General features: G+C 41.0%; 2 long non-coding RNA genes across 2 annotated transcripts; one reads left to right on the forward strand and one right to left on the reverse strand.

Moving 5' to 3' along the window:
• Window positions 1–1515: 1515 nt before the first annotated feature.
• On the forward strand, window positions 1516–15277 carry LOC107315263. The gene is made up of 5 exons (XR_001555832.1): window positions 1516–1556; window positions 2954–3052; window positions 7763–7906; window positions 10000–10070; window positions 11506–15277. It is a non-coding gene; the product is annotated as an uncharacterized LOC107315263 (long non-coding RNA).
• On the reverse strand, window positions 11494–22110 carry LOC107315264. The gene is made up of 4 exons (XR_001555833.2): window positions 21708–22110; window positions 19558–19662; window positions 14118–14219; window positions 11494–11597 (listed from the first exon to the last, which is right to left on the reverse strand). It is a non-coding gene; the product is annotated as an uncharacterized LOC107315264 (long non-coding RNA).
• Between the last annotated feature and the right edge of the window lie 5863 nt (window positions 22111–27973).

The following is a 27973-nucleotide window of genomic DNA, read 5'->3' on the forward strand; positions in this document are numbered from 1 at the left end:
TTCAAGGCAGAGGTGGTGGCACTTCCTGAGGTGCTTTTTAACACAGCTTTTAATAATTCATCTCATGTTAGCTTCCTGCTAACATGAGGGGGAAGAGGAGCTGTTGGAGGGCTGTGTTAGAGCAGCTCATCGGTATGGAAATCACATACTCTCAGTCATATGCTTCAGAAGAGAGCCTGTGCAGAGGTGGGAGCACTGTGACTCAGCGCAGGCAGCAGCGGTGGCAGAGGAGGAGACCCGCCATGGCCTCCATCCCCCACTGCCACCTCTCTATTCCGTCACCTCACCTGCTGCCCTCCCTCCTGCCTCCCTCTGTGAGGTCCAGGTGGAGTGCCTGTCATTTTTATCAGTGGGATGGTGCTGAGACATCTCTAACCACAGGGCTGTGGGGTCTCAGACAAGGGCTGGTGGGCAAGGTAGTGTGATTTGTACCTCCATGCACTCAACTGTAATGGCAATACAGTAATTTAAGGAGAAGGACTTCTTTCTCTGCTGCCCTTCACACTATAAGGTAAAATGAAGCATGCATGTGTGCACAATACCTACTTAAGGTGAAGATTAGCAATACATTTCATTATTAATAATAAACAATTATACCCAGAGGTATGTAGGCTTGGGTCTGTCTTAAGTAAAACACCATTAGACTTGTACTAGGTCAACAGGTAGCTGCATAAAATTATTTTAGTGCCTTGGTCTGCCTCCTTTCCCTGAAACCATTGCCCAGAGATAGTTTCTGAAGCAAGAAATGCCTGTGTTTGACTTGTTCAGTTATGATAGAGTCCTACACAGTGGGGCCAAAGACAGTTGAAATGGATTTTAATATTTGTAATGCATTTCATTACATTATGCCTCAAAAATCCTTTGAGGCAGGCAAATTACCCACATCTATTGAGTGGTGAGGCACTGGCAAAGGCTACCCAAATAATCTGTGGATGCCCCATCCCTGCATGCATTCAGGGTCAGGTTGAATGGGGTTTTGGGCAGCCTTATCTAGTGAGTGGCAACCCTGTCCATGGTGGTTGGAATTAGATGATCTTTAAGGTCTCAAAAATGGCATCCTCAGTAGCAGGCCATCAGTTCAGAAGCATAAGGCACCTAAACACGGAAACAAGCTGAATAAAATCCAAAACATTCCTGGCCAGAAAGAAAAGGATTTCACCCAAATGAAGGAAGTTACATTTGAAAAATGGTTCAAAAAGGGTGCTCAGAGGGGAGCCTTCTAGCTGTAGGGTGAGTGGAAGAGCAAGTGTATGTGTATGTGTGCAGTAACAGCCTTGAAAGTAGCCTGTCATTGCTTCCCTGGAATATTATGTTGAATGTAATAATTAACCCATTTGCATGGGAAATTGGTAATCACAGCCTGAACCTCTGATTAATCAGCTGAGGCAAGTGTCGGGTCAGATGTGGGAGCACAGGTGAAAGTAATCTAGCTGTGCTCCTGGGGTGGAGCTTGACTCCACCTCCTCTAGACCTCATTTAAGAGCTGACCACCACTAAGGTAGCATCTCTTGGAGACTGCCTTTGTGATTCCCAGCAGACTGAAGGCTTCCATATGGGTGAGTTTTTCCAGTAAGTAACCTTTTGGGTATTTACCACCATCTTTTCATTATTGTTCCTCCCTAAACCATCTTATATTTTCCCGGCCTGAAGTACCCCATAAGCCAGCATTTGTTGGGAGTCAGATGAGGTTAAACTTCATTTCTTGACTTTGATACAGTGCAGTAGGAAGGGCTGACAGTTAAATAAAACTTACTGACTCAGCTTACTGAGTATCTCTGCAGAGGAGTTGCCACACTTGACAACACATCAGTGTGGTGTTATGCTCCTTGAGGAGCTGAATATGTGCTAGATGGAAAACGTTCTTCAATTTTCTACATGCATCTGTACAATTTTCATGGGATTTTTTCTCACTGCTGTTCTTGGTCGTGCTGTTTGTCAGCAAAAGGTGGAAACTTTTGTTCTTATTGCTGCTGAATGCAGATTACTTTCCTTTGTCCTGACTCCTTATTGAAGGCTCAGTAACAGAAGACAGTAAGGATGAGGGGAGGGAAACAAAACAAATATTACTAACTTTGCATGTGGTCAGTATCCAAGAAGGTCTGGAAAGCTGTCCAGTCTGGCCATCATCATGAGCCATACAAATAGATGTTGACTTTTCTGTCACCAATGGCATCTTGAAATCATCTTAAGCCATCTCTACAAGTAACAGCTTATTTGGTATGGAAGCAAGTATGTCTGCTTTTCTGCGAGACCTGTTGGACTAACCTGCTTGTGCAGTTTCTTTAGCAGGAAACTGCTGTTAGAACAATCCCACTTCAAACTTGGTAAACGTTCCACTGACACATCTGAAAGAACATAGTTAACAGCTGCTTGAAAACATTTTGGCTTGGTGCCCTGCAGTGAAACATTCAGATGATCTGGCGTTCCAGCAACAGAATTAAGTAGACTTTTCTACACTGACTGACTCAGACCATATTATTCTAAACAGTGCATTGCTTCTCAGTAATGTATTAAGCAAAGTATTTATAAAAGAGATGATGTTTAATGTGTTTAAGTGATTATTTTCTAGCTTAGCCAAAAGTAGACATCTATTGGGGTGCAAAGAATTACTCATAATCCCTAAGTATCCAATGAAAGTGTAAGCAAAAGTGATGTGATGCACACCTACTCTAGAATCTATTAGGAAATGAAGGTTTGAAACCTCAGCTCTAACTTTTAAAATGCCCTCACATGGGCTCTGATTATTAAAAGTCCCTCAGGTGTTGTCACTGATAGCCGGCTCAGTGGGGTTATACGTATAGAGAGAGGACCACTTGTTTTTAGTGTAGTACTAAATGAGAACATAGTTTGGGATGTGTGTGGTTTTTGGGTAGGGTTGTGAAACAGAAGGCAAGGTGCGTTTGGTCTAAAGATTCCCTGTGATAAACTGGATTTGTTTCTCATGCAACTACAGGATGCTAACCTGATGGCAGGGATAACTGGATGGGATTGCATCAGCTATCTTGATTAGGAGACAATGTTAACCTTGGCCTTTAAAACTTTGTAATTCCTGGTAAGTATGGTTTGTGGGATGAGACTATATACATAGCTGGCAACTGTGTTCCTAACTTCAGAGTTGTTTTTCAGTCTGAGCGGCAGCCAATGGCTATTACCAGATAGTATGCTGCCTCTAATTAACTTATTTGGATTCTCTCATTCTCTCACAAAGATAATTGAAAGATGATGGACTGGGGTAGAAATCAGGAAATAGCCATTATTAATTGAAGAAGCTGTGGTTTGGATGCAATTAAGACTTGGCTAGCAGTTAAATAGATCAAACTTTAAATTAACACTAAGGAATTGGGATCTAGTATTTCAGTATTTCACAGGTTTTCAAAATACCTGTAAGAAATCCTTAAGTTATAGGGAAAGAAGTTGTATATATATTGAGGTTTGGCATTTATGCTGCAAGGTAGCTTGGTGGAATTTCAGTTGTCAGCAGTCCTTGATTTGGTTTGGTTGTTTTTTGTATCAAATCAGCATTTGTGAAGACTCCTTGCAGAGAAAGAATGTCTCTGACCGTGTTTCCTGAAAATCTCTGTTTGGGAAAGATGTGGAGTAAACTTAAATATATGAGGAAAAGGCCCTCCTGAACAGGAGCATTGCAGCAGAAATATAGCTATGAAACGTCAGCAGCAGAGCATGGTTAGGATTCAGTGAAGCCAGAAACAGCCAATTTGTGAGACTTCACTTTCTCTGAGAGAAGCCAAAGATAAGATTTTTAATACTTAAGTTTCTGAAAATGAATTAAAGAATCAGTTCTTAGTTGCGTGCCCAGTATGAGAGAGAAGTTGTGCAGGATCTCTGTTGCTAAAGAATCGTGGTTTCAAGAAATCTATTTTCAGGAACATCTAAAACATCTTTGATCAGAAAAATCACTTTGTAATTCTTGACCCTTCTGCTATATTTAGACATCTAAGAAGCTGACTTGTTAGGATGTACTAGGCAAAGCCATCTATAAAGTAGATGGGAATTTGCTGTTGGTATCTTTTATTATTCTTAAAGTGACTTTTTTTTTTTTTTGCTGCCTTTGGATGATATGGGTATTTCAGCTTTAAATTTTTTTAAGACAAATTCTTAGCTTTTGTAATTGTGAAGAAGAAATGGAAGGGGGGAAAAAAGAAGGCTAAAAGCTGATGGCTCAGAATCCAGGCAATAACAAAGAAAGTGTGAATTAATTTGAATTTTAAGTTCATGAAATTTAATTTGTTGAATTTACAGGTTTGCCTTAAAACTGTGAATGAGCCCAATTCACAATTAATTCCTCTCTCTCCTTGTCAAGTTCACAATAAAATATAACATTAGGAGCTGAGAGTTGGCCATTTTAACCAGAAGACAATTGCAGTGATTTTGATGCCTTTTGTGCTATTACAAACCATGCTTTTGTATCCGCTTCTGAAAAATATACATAATAGAGAACAACATAGCTTAAATTTTGAAAAGAATATAACAATACTGGCATCAGCGAAGTTCAGCATGAGAGCCACTACTGCAGGCTCTTTATCAATCTCTGGTAAGTTTTGCTTTTGTTATTATAAAGCACATTTGACAAGCCTACGGCCTTAGATGTCAACTGGACTTCCTGAAGTAAATGAAGTTGGGGTGTGTGGCTGTCTGTCTCTTTGATTCGCCCTGTCTACCTTCTTAATCCTTGTCCAGCTGTGGCCTATGTGAGATGGTTGATGTATAATTGAAATATTGTGAACTCCCTAAGTGATTCTTTATGCATGTGGAGGGGATAGACACTGTTAAAGCATCCCCTGAGAAGGATTGTGATGTAAAACCCCTTAATTTTATATGCCAGAGAATTCACATAGGAAAAAGTGAATGTGAGTTTCCTTCCACTGGAGCTAGTTTTGCTTAGAGCTTGTGTCTATTAGACATGAAATATACCAACTACAAGGCACAAATCTGTGGGATATTGTGCCTTTTTTAGTTTATGTATTACAGAAATAGTTTGTTAGTTTCCAGCAGTGAAGTACAGATTACAGTTGTTCTTCTCTAACAAAGGAGTTCTTATTCAAAGAGAAAGCAACTGCTAGCAAAACCGGAGCAGAATGTGGGCAAGAGACGGGGCTGCAGGAGGTCAGGAGGATGTTGAAGTGTTAGAAGAGTGTGGAGAGAGACAAGAAAACAAGTTGATATTCTTAACTAAGTAAGAAATAAATACAGATGCCTGGGAAGGGAAACAAGCAAACAGATCTGCAAAGTGACAGAGATAGTGAAACTTGGTTTCCCTTAGATCTGTACTGTGCACTCCAATTTCTCAGTACCAAGTTGTTCAGTGCTACCTTTGTCTCTTCAGAGTGGGTTCCCTGTGGGCAAGGGCTGGAGCTTCTGTGCACCTCAATGGAAACACTAACAAGTTCTAAGGGAGAGCGGGCAGGAAAAAGCAGTGTGGTGATGCTGATCTGCTCTGAGCAGGTAATATGTTTTTAGTCATCAGATAGCTGCCATAGTTTGGACATTTTTCTGTATACCACACCTTATTATGAAGGTTTTCTCTGCAGTGCTGTTTAAGATAGCTGTGAGAATGCATTTTCTCACTTCACCACCCATTTTGCCCACTAATAGCAGATAATCCACACCCAGATATGTTCACTCAAGGAAGGAAAACTCATATTTAAGACCAAATATTTATAGCTGGTCACAATCGGTTTCATTTTAATGCTGTTATAGTGATGATCAGATTCTCAAGGACACAGAAGTAGGTTAGGATAATAGAAAGTGGCTTTTATTCATTATTTACCTGGGTTTTAGGTTTGTGCACATAGCTCAAAGTAAAGGTAATGTGATGTTTTAAATTATCTGTTACTGTGGTCAGATTTTACTCAGAAGTAAGAGGAGGAAGTAAAAAATAACTCAAGTGAACCTACGTGCTGTTTAAAATGCATTAATCTCAGCTGCCAAAGTTGCAGGGAGGAAACCAGTTCTTACAGAGAAAGACCAGGCTTACTCAGCCTCCAGGCACAGCAGGCTCAAGAGCTTGGCAACTGTTTGTTTGGTTGTGGTGTTGTTTTTATTTCAGGTGTGCCACTTCCCACATTACATTCTCCTCCAGGTGGGTCAGGTGAAGGCAGTGCAGTTGGGAGGCACTAAGCCAGCTGCTTGTGGTACTTCAGTCCCTGTACCTTACGTGGTGGTCCTGCAGCCCTTCCAGCCTCTCTAGACAACTGCTGTGCTTTTCTCCAGCCTTCACTGGGTCAGGCCTGGGGAGCCTGGAGCATTGGTACCTGAGGTCTTGTCAATGAGGTCATGGTGGTGGCTGCTGCAAAGCCAGTGTGTGATGGCTGCCCTAGGGAGCACAGGGAGCAGCCTGCTCCTGGCCTCTGCTCAGCCTGGCAGCATCTCTTTCTTTCCTTATAGGAAATGTTGCTTCTCACCTGCTGTTGCCATGGCAATGGGGAAACAGGCCCTGTTTTGGGCTCTTGGCAACTGTATCTGAAGGGAGTGGCCAGTGCATAGGTACATAAATCAGCCGCACTTGCACTGTTTGGCATTGCTTTAGACTGGATTTTTATCCAAGGGCTATTTTGTTTCAGATTGTAACATACTGAAAATTCTAAGATGGTTTATTTCTCTTTTTTTCTGGTGATATGTAGATGTGATTAATTTTTTGTAATTTATTATTCCAGCTTAAATCAGGAACTTAAATCCTGTTGAAGCTGTTAGAATTTTACTGGTATAAAAATCTCTGTGTTTTTTGGCCCTCAAATAATTGCCAACCTTTGCAATTTCTGTTGATTAATGTTCATCACTGCTGAGACATTTGATTGAGGTCATCATGTTTTCATTGGTCAATGAAGCTCAATAGACCCCTTGCCGGTCACTTGCTGTAGTGTTATAGATTGCTGGTAGATTTGAGATCCACTGAAGTAAAACTATGAAATAGAAAAGAGTTGTTGGGTCCTATGGTGACTGTGATCAATATCATGTAAACTAGATTAATTTAAGCTTAGGAAAACAATACTTGCATACATTGCAAAATAAAAGCATGTTTTTCTTCACCGAAATAATTTTCTTACAATATCCCTTTGAGATATTCTCAGATGTGGGCTGTCAGGTAGAAATCTGCAGCTGTTCCAGATTTTGGAGGAAGGAAATCAGACAAACGGGAATTCTTCAAACTGGAATTTGGCCTGAATTGTAGCAGAGTCAGGTCACAGAATAATGGGAAAATTAGCAATTCTATATTAAAAATAAGGAATTTGAGGAAAAGGAGGCTTGTTGGTTTAACTTACTGTATTATGTTTCTCAGATGTTGCTCAGGTCTCCAAATTGTGGGAGATTTGTGTTCATGAAAGTCCCTTTTATGGCAAAATGGATTTGGGGCAGTGGGACCCTACTTACCTTGTATTTGAACATCCTTGGTTTTACTGCAGCATGGATGCATTCTTAGTATTATGGTTAAGTCAGAGTGCCTTCTGTGGGAGTGTGTGAAGAAACATCCAAATATGTCCGTTCATATTTAGACTACTATTAAAATTCATTCTGTATGCTCTTGTGATCGTTTGCTCTAGTTGTTGGTTATTCTTTTCTACTACCAAACTGAGCAGAACTTCCCACTATATGGGCTTATCTGTTGCCTGTGTAGGATCAGATAAGGATTAGGATTTTATAGCAGAATTTCCAAGGTATAGTATATGCATCCTTTTGCTTCTCTCCCTGTGTCCCTGTGCATTACCCAAAACATGCATAATGACAGGCAATTCTGTGATTCCAGGTTCATTGTGCTACATGCTCATCTTGCTAGCAATGGACACCACAGCTGTACATGTGGAGTGTGAGCCCTTATTTACCTGGATGATGCAGTAAGGAAGACCTTAGGGCTCCTTCCAGCAGAGACAGGTACCAAGCAAGAGCCAAGGTATGGGCGGAGCTGTGTTGGGATCTGAGGGATCTGCAGAGCTGTAAGTTGATACCTGCTAAATCACTTCACAGAGGGATAGGTAAAGGTGTGAGGGGTCTGGGCAAAGATTTCTGAAGATAGATCCAGCACAGAATATAGCCACACAAAATGAGCAGTGATTTTTTTTTTTTTTTTTCCCAAGCTAATCATTACTTGCCTCTGAATAATGGTTTTTAAATTTTTTAGTTACTGGCTATTATTTACCTGGGGCAAAATACAATTCTCTGTCATTATGCTGAGCTCCCAGTGCAGCTCAGCTCTCAGTGCAGAACTCAGAGCCAAGTTTAGCTTTATACTTTGCTTGTTATTTTTTTTCTCTGGAGTTTACTCTCACCTTATCTGCAGAATGATCTGAGCTTTGTCACCTGTTTCAGAAAGAAACATCTTTTTCTTATTGAATCTGCAAGTTAAGTAGCAGTGAACTCCAAGCCGCCAGGGCAAGCTAAGTACACTTGAGGCTCATGTAGTCAATATGCTGACGTATCTAATAATTACAAAATATAGTTATGTCAGTTATTGTTCCCTGTACAGTTTTAACTTTAGTTTAATGCTATGGAGCACGAATTGAACTACATCATAGACTTGCTTTGCTTCTTTCTTTACTGGGTTTCCAATGGTAAAATATTTACCGTGAAGAGTAAATGCCACTATTAGTAGCATTATGTGGGAAGTTCACCATATTGCAAAGGGCCCTTTTGTCTAGACTTGCTCCTAGACCCGCAAAGGTAATGGAATGAGAAAGAACTATAGTATAGAAAGTAGGAGGAGTCTGGGCTGTCAGAAATACCACAGGTTGTCCCCACCTTCCCTCTGTATGCATCATAATCAAATCTGGTTTTGTGACTTTCTAATGTTTGAGGTATTGCCAGCTTGAACAGTGAGTGTACTTTAACAAATGAGGACATGGAAATGAAAGTTAGCACTTTGCTGTGTTTTTTCTCCTCTAAAAGTCAACACTAAAGTAATGTATATACAGCCAAACTTGTTAAGGTAACTATAAAATGTACCCTGAATTGTTCCCTATGGAATCTATGATCTAAAGGCATTAGAAATGAATTGGATGTTTAAATCTTGTGATCTTGATCTTAGCTATTTGAGGGACAAAACTTAGATGAACCCTCACGTGGGGGAAAAAATAAATGTATTCCATTTTAATGGCCTGGTATCTTGTAGCTTGAGGGGCAAAAAAATTATAGTAATTTTATATTCGCTGTATTGCATTAAATTAAATGGCAATCCTCACTCTTTATTTTTCTTGTTGCTGTTTGAATTATTTTACAGTTTCTCTGCAATTAAAACACCTCCCTCCCACAGGTGCACGCCTCCATCACCTGTCTCAATCAGTACCTGAACAGTCCAGTTTGTCAGGGCCAGCCAATTCTGGCTCATTCATCCCCATTTATCCACTACTGAACCATCACATTGAAAGCTGACAAATATTTTATGATGCTTTTCAATAATGGAAAAGATTTCTGTGACTGTCATTTCTGTTTTCTCACAGGTAATTAGTCTCCCATCTCATTAAGTAGAGCATATGTTTGTTATTTGAAATAATCAGATTGGTATGTTGTTTGAGCTGCAAGTGAAAGCAAAAAGGCCAATTATCTTGAAAGTCTATATTTCAAAATAGTTATTTGTTCCAATGAGGCCATCACATTGCTGTGTACAATACAGCATAGCAGAGAGACAGGTTCTTGAACAAGATACAAATGTCAATTAAAAGCTGCCTTAAAGCAGGATAAAAGTCTAGTAAATGACCTTTCAGTTATAAAGAAGCATGATGGTCTCCTGGGATTACATGTAGATTCTCTACAATTGTACTCTCCAGTCCCATAAAAAGTCAGTGGGAGTTTTCACTGTGTCTTAAGAGTGTAACTTTATAAAGCTGTATGGGAAACTGTTAATCACAGCCTGAACCTCTGATTAACCACCTGAGGTGAGTGATGGTCAGCTGTGGGAGCACAGGTGAAGGTAATTCAGCTGTGCTCCTAGATCTCTTCTAGATCCCATTTAAGGTCTGCCCACCACTAAGGCAGCATCTCTTTCAGCAGACTGTTCCTATGTATAGTTTCTACAGTGAGCCTTAACACTGGAGAGCATCTTGACCATAGCCTCAATACTGGTGAGTCTTTCCTATGTAACCTCTGGCTATCAATCTACTTTACCTTTGTATAATTACAGTTGTACTCTATAAACTAATTCTGAACCTGAAGGATGTAAGCTAGCTGTTGGTGGCCTATGTGAGAAGGGCTAATTATTAAAGCATCTTCCTTGAGGAAAGGTTCTTTGTTTAGTTTCAGAAAATGAAGCTCATCTGGGGTGAGAATATTAGTGCTTACCTCTGCTCACAGTCACAGAGGTGAGGTTAGCTCTGCTCTTCTCCCGTTCTCGTAGAACCTCTATCTGGATAGTCATAAGCAGCAATTACAGGTGTAAATTTATTTACTTAAGATTGGCTGGAGCTACCTTTTTATCTTTCTGAAGCTGCTTTTCTCCTTTCCTTCACACTTATCTTTGACAAACACTTCTGGATAAGAGTTTCCTCTGAGCACCTGTATTTTCTAAGGCAGTGCAGGATCTCGTTGCTTTCTTTCCCCTTTCATGTTGACAGCAGCTGCTTCTGGTGTGCAAACACATACAGTAACTATAACTCCTGTTTTAATGTCATTAATTGTAAATTCTTTTCCACCATAATGCAACTACAGAGGCAAGGAAGGGAGAGTGTGTGTAGAATACTGTGCTGCAAGCACAGGTGATGGTGTTGAGATAAGAGATTATTCATGTTTGAGCTGCATCTTCAAATCCAGTAGGCTGCTGACTTGGCTTGCTTGCAGAAAAAAATATTGAACTTTTTCTGAGTATTAATTATTCACCCCCACAGAGTGATTTAAAGCACAGGAGGATTCTCTTAATAGCAGTCCCTAATAAATATGTACTCTGTGAAATCCTGAGTCAGCTATATTGATGGCAATATTTGTAGAGATTTCAGTGGGTTCAAAGTTTAGTCTGGACTACTCAATTTAGTTGAGATAACATGAGCATCAGTATGTTTGTTAAGTAAATTATCGTATACACAGTTTGTTATAAGTGTATCTTTAACTCCTAAGTTTTCAGAAGGCTCACATCATTGCTGCACACAAATATAAACTAGATTTTACATCAGATCAGCTTAATGGAGTTACTCCTGATGTACAGTGGCATTGATTAAGTCGGAACTGAATCTTTAAAAGTATTTCTGTAGGAATCCTTTGATGGTGACTGGGAGTATTGTAATAGAGCCATAAGCAAAGACATTTCTTACTGGATGTTGAATAGATTTGCTGAACTGTTGTGGTATAAACACATAGAGCTTACAACTGGAAGGTGTTTCCTCAGATTTGCTGATTTCCGGTCTTGGGTACAGAACAAGGTGAGATGAGCAACATGAATGGAAGGTTTTATTTAATCTTCTGACTTGCTGCAATAGAATTACTAGATAGTGTGTTGAGTAACAGTACTCTTAGAATCATTGTCTTGAGAACATTTTAACACTGATAAAATGGTGACTAACGTTTCAGAGCTGTTACAACACTGCACCTGCAGAAAGACTTCTCCTTGGGAATCAGTCCAACGGAGACATTAAGCTATGAGAACACAGGAGGAAAAGGATCTGCAGAATAAAGAGAAAAGAACTGATGAGTAATCCTAAATATTTATAGATGCGGAGTAGTCCCTTCTCTCCAATGTTAAAGCTGATTGGTACTGGTATATCTCTCTTGGTTCTTTGATACTGTTCAATGGCTGCCTCGGTATTCCAAGAGCATTCCCTGCACTTTATGCAAGGTAAAAGGTGAATGAATCTGTGTAAGAAATGAAAGAATTAGGGGTTGTAGATGATTAGTCTGATTCTTCTGTTCAAGTAAACCTCTTCTGCCCCAAGCCGGACAGTGGAGTGCAAGTCTACTTCTTCTAAAGTCACCAGCTGTCTCTTGTTCATGTCCATATCACCTACCATCTCCTCTACTCTACACCACAATGCCGCTTAAGCTAAAGGAATACAAATCTCTCTTTGGGCAAAAACAGGAGAATATGAGAACAGTACTGGAAAAAAGTTCAAGGTATACATCTTTCACAGTTATGCACCTGAATTTGCCCTAAATAACTGTCCTGTATAGAACTTGTAGGGCCTAGCACTTTGAAGCCTGTTATCTTTGGTCTGTGGTTTTTAAAAGTCTCTTTTGGAAGTTCTATCTTTGCATGTTAACAGCTGCAAAATCAATAAGCCTGGTGTCCTGGCCAAGAGTGCTCTTAAGTTTTTATTTGGTTTATCTGACTACACCCCTTACCAATTTTAGCTGAAAAGAAGTTTTTCCTTTATTTCTCACCCTAAATTGTGAAAGCAATTATCTGTGCATTTCACTGTAGATAGGGATGTTCCAGAGCAAACCTTAAATATATCTATTACTGTGTAATTCACCTATTACTTACATAGGGGTAGACCTGTTTTGGACATTCATAATATGAAATTGGAAAGTCTGTCTAAGAGTCTAGATCTCAAGTCTTTTTTTCTTTTGGTGATTTTTTTTATTTTTTTTTTTAGCATTTGTGTTGATGTTGATTTGTTACAAGACAAGGAAATTTCCAACCCCACAGATTTTGAACTACTGCTATAAATAAATCAATCATCCTCTCTGAGTGCAGTATAAGTGTGGCCTAGAAACTGTTAGCTGAATTCAGATCAGTGTCTTTTTTGATGGAGCAGTGGAAGTGATTTCGGCAGTAGTTCAAGCCATTAAAACTCATCCTGTAGCAGCACAGCCTGGATTTGTGGACAGTGTCGCTCTGTCAGTCATTTCTGGTGTGAAAATATCAGCCATTCCACAAACACAGGCACATCAGTGTGCTTCAGTTGATGAGCTGACAATGTGCTACCCTATGTTTTGCTTTCTGAGCTTCCAGTTAGAATGGACTGTGCAGCCCTACTACTTATGAATATTTAAGACTCCCTGGAAATACACTGTCCCTGTTGACATTTGACATAATTGTCTTTGAAGTTACATGGTGCATGGAAGTATGTATTTCTCCAGTTAGCTGAAATAATATATTTGTTATCCTGAAATACCTGCTGTCTGGGCTACTGGCTGGGAAACAGTTACATGCAAGTCTTCCGAAAGGCAGCAAATGATAAACAGTAGACAGGTTTACTCCTTTATCAAATAGGACAGAAAGATATTTGTGAGTTTCACTGTTATTTGACAGTATGGATGAGGGCAGTGTTTGCTCTGTGCTTACCTGTGACCCAAGTATAGATGCTGAAAATAAGTGTTTAGGAAAAAAAAAAATCTGATAGTAAACAGCATTGACTAAGATGGATTATCTGTAAGTAAAACACAAAACTATAACAATAACTGCTGTAGAAGTTTTTGGACCTCCAAAATCCCTTGCTCCTAAAAGTGGTGAAATGAATTGATGTAGACATTAGAGAGAGGTTTGGAGGGAGTTTTCCAACACAAAATTCTAACAGCCAGAAAGTGCAAATAATAAATGCTTGAGAACAAACTTGCATGTAGCTGTTTGAAATGACTTTGAAGAGTAGTTACCTGGCATTCCAGTCTGGAAGAAGGTTTTCAGTACAACATATTAATCTGATTATGACCTTCAAATATACAGAGAGATCAATGAGACTATGAAGGATGAACCCTATTCAAGGTTAGATCAAGTCATCACATCAACAAACTGATGAGCCAATTAGAGTTTAGGGAGGTTTTGACTGGGTCATCTCATCTTGATTATGGTAATGAAATACCAGATGTGCTTTCAGCCATGTCTTTTACTACAAGGATAATAACATCTCTTTAAATGCATTGCTTAGACTGAGTGGGAAATTACATTGGCTGTCCCTGGAAGGAGGAACATGTGCCAAGTTCAGTACAGTAAGGCACCATCCATTAGACAGGCAAGCAGAAAAATTGTATGCATGTACTTAAGGAGTATTATGTGCTACCATACAGTATGCCAGTGAAGTGTGCTGTTGGATTTAGCTATTATTTACAAGTCTAATTCCCTTTTGGTTCTATAAAAGAAACATACCTTAATGGCATAGGGCTGCATTTTTAACATATACCAACTGGGACTGCATGATGTTGATAAAATGTACATACTTAAGACAGATAAACAGCAGATAACATACCATGCTGGGTTCTCCCAGGAACTGTATCACTTGCTCTGGCTGCTTCCCAGCTGCAGTCTTTTGCTCAGTTTTGGCTCTTTGTTCCTTTTCAGATTGACCTTTCTGTAACCAAATAGAATATCTGAGATATTTACAACTTGAAGAATGTGACCACAGTAAACCCTTAGTATAGTATGGGGGAGGCAGTCAAGGAAGAAGCAAGATTCTCCTTTCTATTAATAATAGATCAAAATGGTTTGGAGCTATTGGATTAGGGCACTGATCTTGATGAGTTAAGCAAAATTAGTCAGGTCTGTAGCTAAATGTGCCTTCAACAGGCAAGTCAGACTAAAGGAAACAGTACTGGATCCTCTTTTCTTTGATTATTTCATAGCCTCAACATTTCCTGCTCTAAAACCACGATGCACAGAGGCCTGTGCTATCTGAATAGGCAAAATATTCAGGGAAGAGGGAAGTGTGTTTTAAAGATGGACAAGCTCACACCTCCTATGTGCACGTGGGTCATATAACATTTTGAGATAAAACCTGCCCCATAAATGGAATTTACTATTGTGTTAAAATTTGGTTAAAGAGTAAAAGTCTCTGGAATTCATTTTAGGTATCTGTTGAAAGCACTTGGCTAATGTATTTCAAAATTTCATTGTGGCATGACATCTAGTTTTTGATTCTCAGGAAAAAAAATCTAATACTCAAATAGCCCTGCCATACATGGCCATGTGTATATAATGCTTCTGAGCATGTAATTCTCTCTGGCTAGACTATAATCCATCCTCTCTTCAAAATCTTTAATAAGAAATGCCACCTAATGTGTGTAACTTTATCTTTTTTACTTATGCTGAGTCAGTGTCTTCCAGGGCAGCTTCTCATTCAACCAGACTGAATAGCTGCAGTTCAGATTGTGGTGCTGGTAGTTAATGGCAACTGGTCAGTTAATAGCATCGCTGTGCCTACACTAAATGGGTATAAATGAACTGCCATTTCAGTGTATGCTCATGTGTGTTTGAAATAACTAGTCCTTGAATGTGTCTCAGTCATATGCAGTCATTCTTTTTACTTGTGCTGATAACTACCGTGTGACCTGTTCTTATCTTAACAGTATGAACAATACATATTCGTTGGAATTTCACAGTTCCTTGAAATAAATATGCCAGTAAACTATCCATTGTGTTACTGAGTCATTGAATAGAATGGAAATGTAATGTGTTTTGCGTGCATGCCTGGCAAACACGGGTTATAAGCTGCATAGGAATGGTGATTGGCTCCTCTGTGATTTCTTTTCAGTGCAACTTTTAACTTTTCTGTGAATTAGATACGGAAACATATCTAAACAAAAGGAAATAAAATCGATTACATTCACAGCCAAAGTTAGCATTCTGTTTTTGACAAACTCATATCTTAAAACAAAGATGTGATAATTGCAGCATAAGGTAATGTGAGTAGAAATCTAACATGCATTTGTTGTAATTAGATACTGCAACCAAGATACAGCACAGAAGTAACCAAAATCTGCGAGGGCCCTAGCTTTTAATCTTGGACATAAACATTGTAAAAATGGGTAAATTTATTGTAGTTTTTGAAACACAAATAAAGAGGACTGTGGAATACTGTGCCATAGACTATGTTAGGTGAGGGGAAGCTGCCTGGAAGGTAGATGAGGAAATAACTGATAGCCAGTGGGAGAAGTTATATCCATTCTTGTCTAAGCTAAGCAGGGGAGACCTTCACCCTGCAGTGGGTTTTAAAAAAAGCTAATTGAAGAAGTCCTTTCAATTGCAAATCACAAATGAAAATTGACACTAGTGCTGCATATTCAGAAAGCTGGCACTGGTGAAAGACTTATGTTGCCTATTTTCAAATGAAAGAGGTCACTCCTGTACTTGTTTGTTTGGTGTTTGTCAAAATAACTGTAATTATGAGGCACTACTGTGATAATTTAATGTAATTTAGCATATAATTAGTGAATAAAAATCCTACATAATAATTCTTTTGTGGAGCTATGTCACTAATAAATACTGGCATTCAGTGACATCTTTCCTGTCAGTCAGGGTTGTGTGGGATACACAGTTCATATAGCTTACAGTATTTGACTTGTTTTGCTTTTATTTGAAAAAATGAGCAGAAGTATCATAGCAAAATTACTGAAATGAGAGCTGCAAAAATGTGCCTTGCCCTTTGGCAAAGAGTGCTGATGTTCATTACCCATTGAGTGCAGCTAAAAGAAGAGTGTTCTCTGAAAGCTTTATTGTCCTTGCAATGCTTCACTAATAATCAATGTCATTGCTACTGATTTCAGGGAAAAATACTTCCATTGGTGGGAGTGGAAAAAAATCACTTCAATAGGCTTTCCTGGTACAGAGTCCTCTTGGTTGATCTCTAATACAGGAAACAATTTCTGATGTACTGTTTATCTCCATGTAGAAAAGAGTGAGTTTGTATTTGCTGTGCACGCACATCATAGAAAACTCAGACAATGCAGTTGACACATGCTAGAATCACAGAGATGAAGTTTAAGAACCAAGCAACCTGCCTTTTAAGCAACTATAGTTTGAAGTTTTGATAGGACTATGTAACCAGCTCTTTGAATATCTCGCCAGGGGGTCAAGTATCTTAAGATATGCTCCATAGCTCAATGTCTTAGAGGAGTGACGTAATGCTTCTAAATCAGATTCTAAAATGCAAAGACTTCATTCAACAAATTCTTACAGAATAAGTAGATTTGATTGCATATGGGACTGGAAATTCTTCTAGAGTGAAAAATGTTAAAGGGACCACTTAATCGTAAAATTGATTCTGCAGATGTATGTTGCAAGCATTAAATTTCTAATAATTCCTCTTGCAGAAAATAAGTGTAATTTCAATTTGATCAAAACATTTCTGGAATTTCAGTGTTGAAAGGAAAACATCAGATGTTAAATAATTTGTCACTATCCAGAGTAGTTCACTCTTTCCTCCTTTATTAGAACACTGTCTTCATTCTTCACTTTAACTTATTAGACAGAGATTCTAATAGTTGATATTGATTGTACTCTTTTGTCACGTGAAGAGTCCTTTGGTGCCTGTTTCCTTTACATATGCTTATCCTAGAATCAAATCAAGCCTCATTTTTTATTTTTTATTTTTTCATGATACACAGAAAGAGCTCTCTGCATCCACTCAGAAATAATGCTCTATGGTCCTGGATCCACCTCTTTGGATCATTACAGCACTATCCTAAAGATTGCTCCTTAAAATGATGTCACATAAAATTATGTCACAAGATCTGTATGCAATTAGTCTTGCAACATTCTTGTAAGTAATATAACCAAAGGTAGCTTCTGCAGCGTGAACCTAATCCTACATCAAAGAGTGTTTCAGACCTTTTATCACACTATTCTTCTGTGAACTCACATTCATTTATTTGCCATCCTTGATCCGTATTTTTGTGATATTTTTGTTTTTAATCATAACCTTCCAAAACTGAAGTCCAGCATTTTGCTTAGAGAACTAACTGTATGGGAATAGCTTGAAAATATCCATCGGTGATAGGATTTTACCTGATAGACAGATCACCTGCCTCAGTCCACTCAAACTGTGGAGCTTTCCAAAAAACATGACTGTCAGCAATAAATTTCACTGCTATGCTGGAAACAGACCTTATTTGTCAATCCAAGGTGTTTGTTTTATAATGCTTCATACATATAGTACTATAACAACAAGAAATTCTGCAAGAACTAAACCTACTGGTATTTCTGAGAGAGAACATTATCTCCATTTTATATAGAAAGACCAAGGTAGAGATTAGTCAAGTAGCTTGTCTATCCCTGTGGATGAAAAGTGACTTTTAAAGTGGAACCTTCAGTGGAACCTGTTCCAGGCTTTAGAAATAGCAAAGATCTCTGGAAATCTGTAGCTGAATTGAACATTTACAGTTAAAGTAAATCTGGGGAGAAAGGCAACAGATATGCTCGGAGTAGTGTCCTCATAACCAGATGTTGATTGTATTAAAAAAAGGAAGGGGAGAGAGCACAATATATGCCTCTGCACAGAGATCTTATTATCCTGTCTGAGTACTGGAAGGCCTCAAGCTGCTAGTCCCGCCTTTCCACAAATCCGTTTTCATCATCTCTATTCAAAATCTTTCATTCTAAAGCTGAACTCTCATGGTCCTGCCCTTTCTATATCAGCCTATTGTGTGAGGATGTGGTTAATCCCCAAGCCCTTGACCTTTAGTGATTTGTACTGCTGTCAAGATGCATTATACAGCTTTCCAAGCTGCTCTGCACTACAGAAGAAAATGTCCACAGTGGGGTTCTTTTGTTTAAACAACCATGCAACAGGCACTACTTTTATCATGTAAACTCTTTTTTATTTTTCTATGGGGGAAACAAGCCCCCTTTCGTCCGTGTCCCCCCCCCCCCCCCCCCCCCCCCCCCCCCCCCATCCCTTCTCCAGAAGAGCTTCAGTAGGAAAAACAGAGCTGAGAGCTGGAGTAGGTGTAAGGAAGCTATCTGCAATTTGCAAAGCAACAAAGATTATGTTAGACCTACTGGGACAGAAGCTGAGAGAAAAATGTGAGCTAAGTATTAATACCTAGGAAGATGATGGCTTGATTTTTCAAAGAAAAAACTTAATCTCTAAAGCAGCCCATGGCTTTGATGAAATATGGCTTGCTGAGTTCTGTGAGCATCTGTAAGGCATTCAGGGATCTCGGCTCTACTCTTCATGTTTTTTGATGAATGATAAGGCTGTGAAAAAGGGTAACAACTAGATGGTATCCTCCCTGTATGCACAGAGACAATGGCAGCAGGTGTAGCAGGTACACAGTCTCCTACCTTCATTAATTCCTTCATTCAGAGATATAACCATAGGGTAGCAGGAAAAACAACTTCTCCCTGCTGATTCATTCTTGTCTCTTTGAGAATTTCAGCACGTGTTTCAGATAAAACTAATGGGAGTTTTGAAATGGACTAAAGATAGTAACTCGTTTCACAGCTGCCAGTGATGACTTTCAGCCTCCAGTATAAACTGCATTGTGACATGGAGCTGATATAAGACAAAGATCCTGGATTTATTTAGAATTCCCATAAAAATGAGCATTAAAGAAAGAATTAGTTTTGCCATGTTCTGCTTAAGAACACTTTTCTCATACCAAAGAGAGATTTCATACCAATTGTTCTAAATAGTGCATGTAGGAATCAGTTTCTCACACAAGTTTATCAATAAGAACATTTGCCTTGCTTGCTAACAGAGTTTAACAGATAGTTTGAGATGGCTGTATCCTCTAACACAAATCTCAACCATACATGGACAGCAATAACATTTAAATGAACTGGCACGATTCAAGAAAGACATCTTTAGGTTACAGTGGATATTTATCTGAAAATTGCACCCAGATCAACAGCTGCCAAAAATGCACATGGCTCTTACAAGAGAAAGACCCAAGAACAAAATACTCACATACCATTTCATAGATCCACACGTAGCTGCCATCTGGAGCTCTGCTTGCAGTTGTGATGCTGCTGCTCCTCAGTGGAATTGCTGGATTCAGATGCACTAAGTAGAATAACTGGGGTGATAATATGTGAGGAACAGCTCTTTGCATGGAGAATCAAACAGCCTCTGTTTTTGCTTGTTTGTTTATTTTAAAAGAGAGGTAACTGGAATGATAGATCTGATATCACAGATGTGGAGAAAGTGAGTGGGAAACACTTATTCACTATCCCGTGGAACACAACTTAGCTAATAAAATTATCCATTGACAGATATAGAACAAACAATATGAAGTCAGTTCTCCCCACACACACCATACCTCCACACACTATTTTCTATATTAAAACAGTGAGACTCGTTGCTGCGGTGGAGTTCAAAAGTTCACGTTGGTTCAGAAAGTGATTAGACAAATTCAAGAAGGGTAGATCTGTCAGTGCCTATCAGATATCACAGCCTGGCAGCAGCCTCCAGCTCACAAAGTTCCTAAATTGCTCATCACTGAAGCAGGAGGTTGTTGCTACAGAGGGATTGCTCTGTCCACACCCTGCTTTGTTTTTTCCTGAACATCCTATCCTGACAACTGCAGGAGATTATCAGGGTTGGCGGGTGGACAGAACTATAGTCAGACCCTCTCTATAGTTACCTATCCAACTTACCACCCACTGTGTTAAACAGGTTTCTAGATATTACAATCCTGATTGCTTGGACAGAAACTTGACAGCAACAGCACAAGGTTTTTGGTGAAATGTGCCTGTGATTTGCGCTTTCCTATCGTAAGAAAAGCTTTGCCATGATTTCTGCACAGTGCCACAGCTGTACTATGCAGTTTATATTTCAGTGGGTTTTTGTTTCCTACATCAATGTGTTTTGTAATTATTCTGCAGGGATTTATAACCAGTGAAAAGAGAGTTTTCCTGTACTCCCTGTCCCTGTTGGCTTACAGACTAACTGAGATTTTTCCAGTCCCCATATTCCTAAAGTCACACCTGCCTTTATTGTTCTCATATTAGCTGGGGGCTCTGATTCAACAGCTCTCTTACTCTCCCACCTTCTGCAGTTCCATTCATACAAAACAAACAGGGTTTTTAGAAATGAGTGAGCTGCCTGGGAAAGGGAGAGAAGTACAAGTGAGAAGACAGGCAAGAAGGAAGAAAAGAGTTAAATGGTAGATGGAGCTTTCCTGAGGCTTCTACCTAAGATCAATTCTGTGCCCCTTTGCAAGGAGAGAGGCAAACAACAAGCCACTGAGCCTGAAGCAGCAAGAAGGGGAGTATCATAGTACAAGGCTGAACCATGCTGGTAGCTCACACCTTTTTAGGGTCTGTATCTATCCATACCCCACATTTCCACAAGCACACTCCTATGCAGTGCCCCTGGTGCTTGTGGAAGGCCAGGTTTGCAGAGATCAGCAGAAGCTGCTGGCCTGAAGGGAGCAGGTGCATCTGAGACCTGGCTCCCAGCACTTGCCAGAGCCTGAGCTTGGCAAGGGCCAAGCTGCCCTTCAGGGGGAGGCTTTTCTTACACCAAGGGCCTCTGAGTTCAGACCCAAGAAGGTGATGACTTAAGAAGCCTTAGCTGGCTGGGAATGGCATGTGTCTGCGAGAGTTACCAATCTCCAACCCAGCAGCAATATGAGGGAGTCTGGATCCTGCCCTCTTGCTTAGGGGCATGAAAAATCCTACCGAGCGCTCAGCTGGGCTTGCTGTAACCCTGCTCTGCTGTCACTGAGCCGCATTCGGTAACCTGTGATCCAGGGGATGCTGTCAGCGGCAAGAGATACCTCCAGTCAGCTGATTGGCAATACTTTGCCAGGGTGAGAAGCAAACTGGGTGAGGCACCGGGCTCACAGAGAGCTCAGTGCCAGCAGTAGCTGCAGGTGCTCCTGATGGAGCTGCTGTACCCCAGAGTGGCACTACGCTCACATTCAAAAATCAAACTTGGTGTACTGTCCCACTGCAAAGGTATGTCTGTGTACATACCCAAGAGCTGTAGGAATACCTCATTGCTGAGTGTGCAGAGCTACTTCGGTTTGCAAAGCGATATCAATTGACAGAACAAATTATTAATGGAACAGACGCTTGCAGGGGCAGAGAGGTTTGGGAAGCGTTTCAGGATACTTACCCACTCAGCTGCAGCCACGTTCCTCCCTCACGCTTCGCCTCTGTGTTTCCGAACTAATTCGTAATCCATTGCAATCGCTCTCAGTCTCTCCTGTGCTTTGAGATTGCAAATCAGTCTGGCTGTCTAGAGCCATATCAAATGTGTTCGAGCAGTTCCGCTCTTTCATCCCTGTCAGCCACACTGACTACATGAGTAAGCTCAGGAGTAGAGCAGGACAGGCAGACGTGACCTTCTGTGAATCAGCTGCAGACGGGCTCCATCCAAGGGGACTCCAGCAAAGCTCACCATGGTAATTTAAGACTTTACCATCTGCAGCACCCCTTTTTTAGAAGTTGCTATTTCATAGCGGAAGAGGAGAAAGAAAGAAACACTTGTTCCCACCTTCAGTCACTTACTTCACATTCCTTCTGCATGTCAGGGCACTGGTCATGTGGCACAGGGCTCCTTCTGCCTCTGCCATAGGATGCGTTCTTTGCCTGCAGCAACATTTTCCCCCACTTGTCTGTGTTTCTTAAGAAACCTTCACATGTGGTCTCTGCTGAGAAAAAAGTGACTTGTTTTTTGCAGTAATTCACTCAAGGGAGACAAGATACTTCAGTTTTGCTTTGGGTGCTGCAGTAGGCAGTGCCAACTCTAGGAACAGCTGCTGGATGCAGCATTTCCTTTTCCTAGAGTATATAGAATGAGGTAAATGAGCACATTTTGTAAACCCGTCTCAATTTTCATGAATTTCTTCAGTGGGAAGGAATCCTGAAAAAGTCTTTTAAAATATAACAGTATTTTTTTGAGATGCTTTAAAATATCCTTTATATTTGAAGCAGTGCTTCATTCAGAAATTCTCTGTACTATTTTGAAGGCTCATACAAAATATTCCACCACTTTTTTGTTGTTGTTTGAATTTATACAAAAAATTAGCCTCGTTTTGGTTTTCCAAAAATGGTTGTGTTTTTTCATTGTGGTTGACCTGAATTCTCAACATAGGCCCAAATTGCATTTGTATTTTTGTATTAGTATTTCATTAATACAATAGAACATCAGCTATTAGCACATCTGAGAGTTCATTTTGGCTGTTTCTCTCACAGTAAAGAGGATGCTTTCCTCTGCTTAATTGCATCCGGCTTTATACAGATACCATCTTCTTGTGCTGCCCTGAGAATTTGTCTGCCTCATCCTGGCTGGCCTCACCTCTCCAGGCCTTTGTGTTATGTCCTTTTGCTCTATGTAGGTCACTACCGGACTTCCCTGGAGTCTCCCCTTGTCATTTCTGAAATGAGATGCTTCATTAGCCACTCTCCAGTCTTCTGACATTACCGACTTCTGCAGTCAGCTTGCAGACACCTCTGCTAGTGGCTGTCTTCCTTCTCTTGCTGTTTGCCCCTACAGAAATAGTACTGAACACATCCATGAGTCAGAAGCTCTGGGGAATGCCCATTAGCCTCTGCTATGTTACTCCTGGGTGTTTTTCACACCCTATGTCTTATGGAACCTCATTAAGTTTCTTCTGTGTTTAGATGCTTGGCATAGCTAATATTTGAAGAATGCAGATATGAGGTTGTTAACATTTTGTTTTAATCCCTCATATCACCACATTTTGAGGATAAAAGGAGAAGATTTGCAAATCAGAATTAGATCTATGCTCCTAGCTCAAATGGCTTTATTTTACCCTAAGAGAACTAAATGAGGAAGAAAAGAATTATGTATAGAGTCCGTGCCCTCCCTTCCCCTGCCAATGGGAGGATTGAAACTGAACATAGCATGGTGGCTGTCTTCTGCTGACTGGGATGAGATATTTTAAAGGTAGGAAATGCAGAGAACAATGTGTGCGTGCTCCAGACCTTTGCACACAATCACCAACAAATAAGCCTGGCTGCCTCTGTGTTTTCTGTAGGATTGTGCTCCATACAGCTATAACCCCATCGTCCTGAGTTGCCATCTGGAGTACACCACGAGCAGCAATGTGTAACAGAGGTGTTGCAAGTGTACGACAAGCAGGGCAGTGCACCAAGGGAGCTGCCAGGAACCACGAGCTGCTCTTGCTCATTCACATTTGGGGACTAATACACAAAATGTACTCAATGAAGGACAACTGCCTCTTGTGGGAGATTTCCTGGAAATAAAACCCAGCATTGCAATAGCAGTATTTTCCCCCCACAGTCTGTGTAAAGTAGGAAATAATACAAGAAATGGTCTTTCTTCAGTCTGAACCCCATGGGAAAGTCCTTGTGGCATCTGGGGGCAGGCGATCACCCCATTAACTGCCCAGCAGATGCCTGTGGTTCTCATTGCTTCTGCGCTCACTTGGGCTCTCTTTACCACTTATCCCAAGCATCAGTGTCCCAGCAGCTATGATCAAGGGAGGTCCTGTGCATCCTTGCAATTTGCTGAGCTGCACCTCTCTCCTGGCCCAGCACCACCAGGCACAGACATCCCCCTATTCTTCAGTGGTTACAAGTCTTTGGGGGTGGGGTGGGGAATCTTTACAGCCATTGCTGCTTCTGCTGGATGATCTGTATCTTTTCTTCCCCGTACTTCCCCAGCTTCATCAGCCTCATAGTTGTTCTCACTTACTTAGCTCTCTTTTATGGTAGGCATGTGTAGGCAAGTAGAAGTTTCCAAATACCTGGCAAAGCTTTCTTTAGGAAAAGGGAGAAAATGGGTCAAATGTAGCAGCCAAGTTCTGATGGCCTTAAACCTTGCAGGATTATTTGTTTCCTCTTTTTAGGTCTATACTCTGTACTAGGCTGTCAGAGCAACAGCTCCAGGCAGTAGGGGAGCTTCTCACCCATTGATTTCAAAGCTGCCTACTATCAGCGGTGGACTTTTACTAATCACATTTCAGAGACATGGGGAAGGATGGATGGAGATTTGACATGATTTCTCCTACCTGCCCTGCTTTGTTCCTTTATCTCCTGACAGCTATAATTTCTTGCCACCTTGAGACCAAGGTTCTCGTGTCACACAAGAAGCAGAAAATCACCCATTCATCTTCTCTCAGTTTTTCCCCTGAGGGCTGCTGTGTTTGTGCAGGCAGGGCTACATTTGCTCAGAAAGGCAAGTGCTGCCTATCCACAGCAGTCACCCTTTCACTAACCCTCTCCTGAGGTCTCTCTGGCACCTGCCTGCTGCTTGACATCCATCACTGGTAAAATGGCAGCCAGGTCACCCTCTGCTCCCGAAACAAAGCACCAAACCTCTTTGTTGACATTAACCTCAATAATGGAAGTACAATTTATGTTTGTAAAGAAAAAGAGAAAAATCACAAGCGTTTGGTTTATGTGTCCTCCTTTTCCTCTTAAGCCCAAGGTCTTTGATCCATTTTGGCTTTGCTCCAAAAGCTCACTGAAAGGAAAGTATAGCCAAACATTAGTCTGAAAGGGGGGGAAATGGCTCATCCATCAGAAGAAAGACAAACAGTGTCAGAGACTGGTTACTAATTTGCTATTCTCTGGCAGGTCTGCTTCTTTTTAACTAAAAGAGGCTGAGTTAGCTTGAAGTTTTCTGACCCCAAGCTCCTCCCTTTCCTGGTGTGACTATCTCCTGCACCTGCTGGCCACCTTCCTCCTCTGAGATGCTGGATGGGCACTCCCTGTGGAAGGGACATGTCCCCAGCACAAAGATGGCCCCTGCAGTCACCAGCTGAAACGTAGCAAATAGATACATTCTCTTGCAGCAGAATGGTGGCAAGCAGGTAAATTCAAGAGAGCAAATCAGCCTGAGCCATAAGCCTAATAAAGAAAATAAGGCTTTTCTTTGATGAGGTTTCATTAAACATACTTTAGGACAAAACTAATTCTGTGTTATCAGACCAATACTCAGCACAGTTCCTGGTAAGGGCAAGGGATTGAGGACAATGGAGAGAGAAAGCTAAATGATGATATAAATGCTTGTATGGGAACTGTTGAGATACAACCTGAACCACTGATTGATCACCTGAGGCAAGGACTGGGTCAGCCATGGGAACACAGGTGAAAGCAATTCAGCTGTGTGACCAGAAGGGGTGGAACCTGGCTACACCCCTCCTAGACCCCATTTAAGGGCTGTCAGGAACACACCCTTGTAGGTATTTTCAGCCTGGCAAGAAGGAGCTGTACAGCAACAGTAAAGGGAAGAAAGGTCCATCTCAACGTATTCAGCCTGGAAATAAAGCCCAGAGTTTTTATGGTAAGAGAAACCTTCAATTGCCATTACTTACCAAAAGCTGTGATCACTGGATGTGACACAGGGATGGGATGCTTTTCCAAATGATGTGCTTGTGTTCAAGTGAAATTCCTTCATGGAAGGCATGTGGTCTCTGCTAAAGGTTTTTTTTTTTCTTTTCATTTTAAAACTCAAAAATTTTTGCCTTTGAGTGTGTAGATCCCTTAGAAGTATCATTCTTGTAGGTGGTAATACAGTTATAAAGCAGTTATAGAAGTTGCCTTGTTTTAGTCATCTTCTCTACATTTTAGAGCACACTCTGCATGGGAACTGTAAGTTGGCTGTGATGGGGTAATGCTGGAAGTCCTGTCTATCTATCTCATCTCCAAATCAGCACTTGTACCAACTTATCCTCAAGAGAAGGATGCATCCTCTAGTGCAGCTTTAGTCAGCACTCAGCTCTGGTTTAGCAATTGTGAATTTTTAGTCACCAAAAGAATTGCTGCTTTAAGAAATACCATTTGAGTCATAGGGAAATTGAACAGCGGTCATATTTTGCTGTCCTGAGTAGGAAGCTGCACTCCCACTTCCTTCCTGTGTCTTTCCAGAAGATCTCTGACAGTCATCTCCCTCCTGTGTTTCTGTCACCCAGAAAACTTCCCCAGGAGCCTCTGCAGGGCTCTGACAAACTTCACTCACTGCTTCACCTGGGGAAGCTGCAGGTTGTATTTCTAGGGTATCAGTAAGTCTGGGCTTCTCTCAACTCTGTCCCCATGCTCTATGGTGTCAGATGGTTCCTGGAAAGCTGAGAAATACAATGCCTTCAGGCTGAGGACCTAGAGGCTGGTGCAGAGCACTACATCTTTTCCTATTAGATCACCATGCCTTAACAATGCACTTTGTTAGCTTAAATTATTGTTGTATCTGCTGTGTATGCTTACTGTGTAGTAAATTCACACATGACACCAGGCAAGTATGATTTAATCCCATTTTGCAAGCTGGGAAAGTTTAGGCTTGTTACCATAAGTGATGTCACAGAGGGATGTGGCAAAGAGCCAAGTAAGAAGTAGAGTAATTCTTGGGCAGCTTCCTGAGGAGGAAACGGCTGAGGATACACTCATCTGAGTGTATCTGGATGCGTGCATGCTTTGTAAGCAGCACCCAGGGCAGTGCTTCCTGCCTTCAGCCTGCTGAGGAAGGAAGTGATGTGGTAGGAACGTAAGGTTTGCAGGTAATGCTGGCTCACAAGCAGGGAGGGAGGATGTGACTCTCTGTGTGTCACTGGGACAGAGGCAGGAGTGAGATGAGGGGAGTTTCCAGCAGCAATCCCCACTGCGTGTGCAGAGAGTGGCAACTGTGCAGCCAGGGTGCTGCACCTGCCTGAGGAGATGGCCCAGGGCAAGGAGAAAGGGTTTGTCTGCCCTGGTAATGAGAACACTGCTGTGTCTGGAGTAATCTACCAAAGAGATGCAGAAGGGTGGGAGAGGCGGGATTCTGGCTGGTTTAGTGCAGACCTACATGTCTGAGAGACCTCAGCTTCAGAAACCTATGTCTTCATCACCTTGGCCATCTGTCAGCAGCCTTGCTCAATGTTTTTGGATGCCAGATCCAATTCCCTGTAGGTGTTAGTCTTCTTCGAGGGTTCTCAAAGCTACGTGATGTCCTCAATTAAACTGGTGCCTTCTAGAAGTAGGTAGGTAGTAATAAGGAATGAGATTCATATGATTATAGGTATTATATAATTTTAAAAATCATTTTAAATGATGGCAATTTTTGTATATGCTGTAATACAGTTGGGTCTATAAACTCATGTGAGGTGAGAATAAAACTGGATTCTTGCTTCCTGGGTTTGCAAGATTCATTTATCTCGTGTTGTTAGAGGGCTTAGGAAACACCTAGTCTATCTGCAGTCTTACCTTATTGATGGTAACCTTCTGTCCCACATGGCAGATGGGCTGGGTGCTTTAGCCACTTGGACACTGAACCAGCAGCAGTAGAGAACAGTGTGGCTCTGGAAAATGCTGGCAGCTTCTTGATGCTACTATGTGCATCTGGCATCAGCACATCCTCTGGGCTCAGCACGTCTGCTCCTGGGAGCCTGCCTGCATGCAGGCACCAGTGCCTGAGTG

Source organism: Coturnix japonica, chromosome 5, assembly GCF_001577835.2.
Source record: "Coturnix japonica isolate 7356 chromosome 5, Coturnix japonica 2.1, whole genome shotgun sequence".
NCBI classification, from domain to species: domain Eukaryota; kingdom Metazoa; phylum Chordata; class Aves; order Galliformes; family Phasianidae; genus Coturnix; species Coturnix japonica.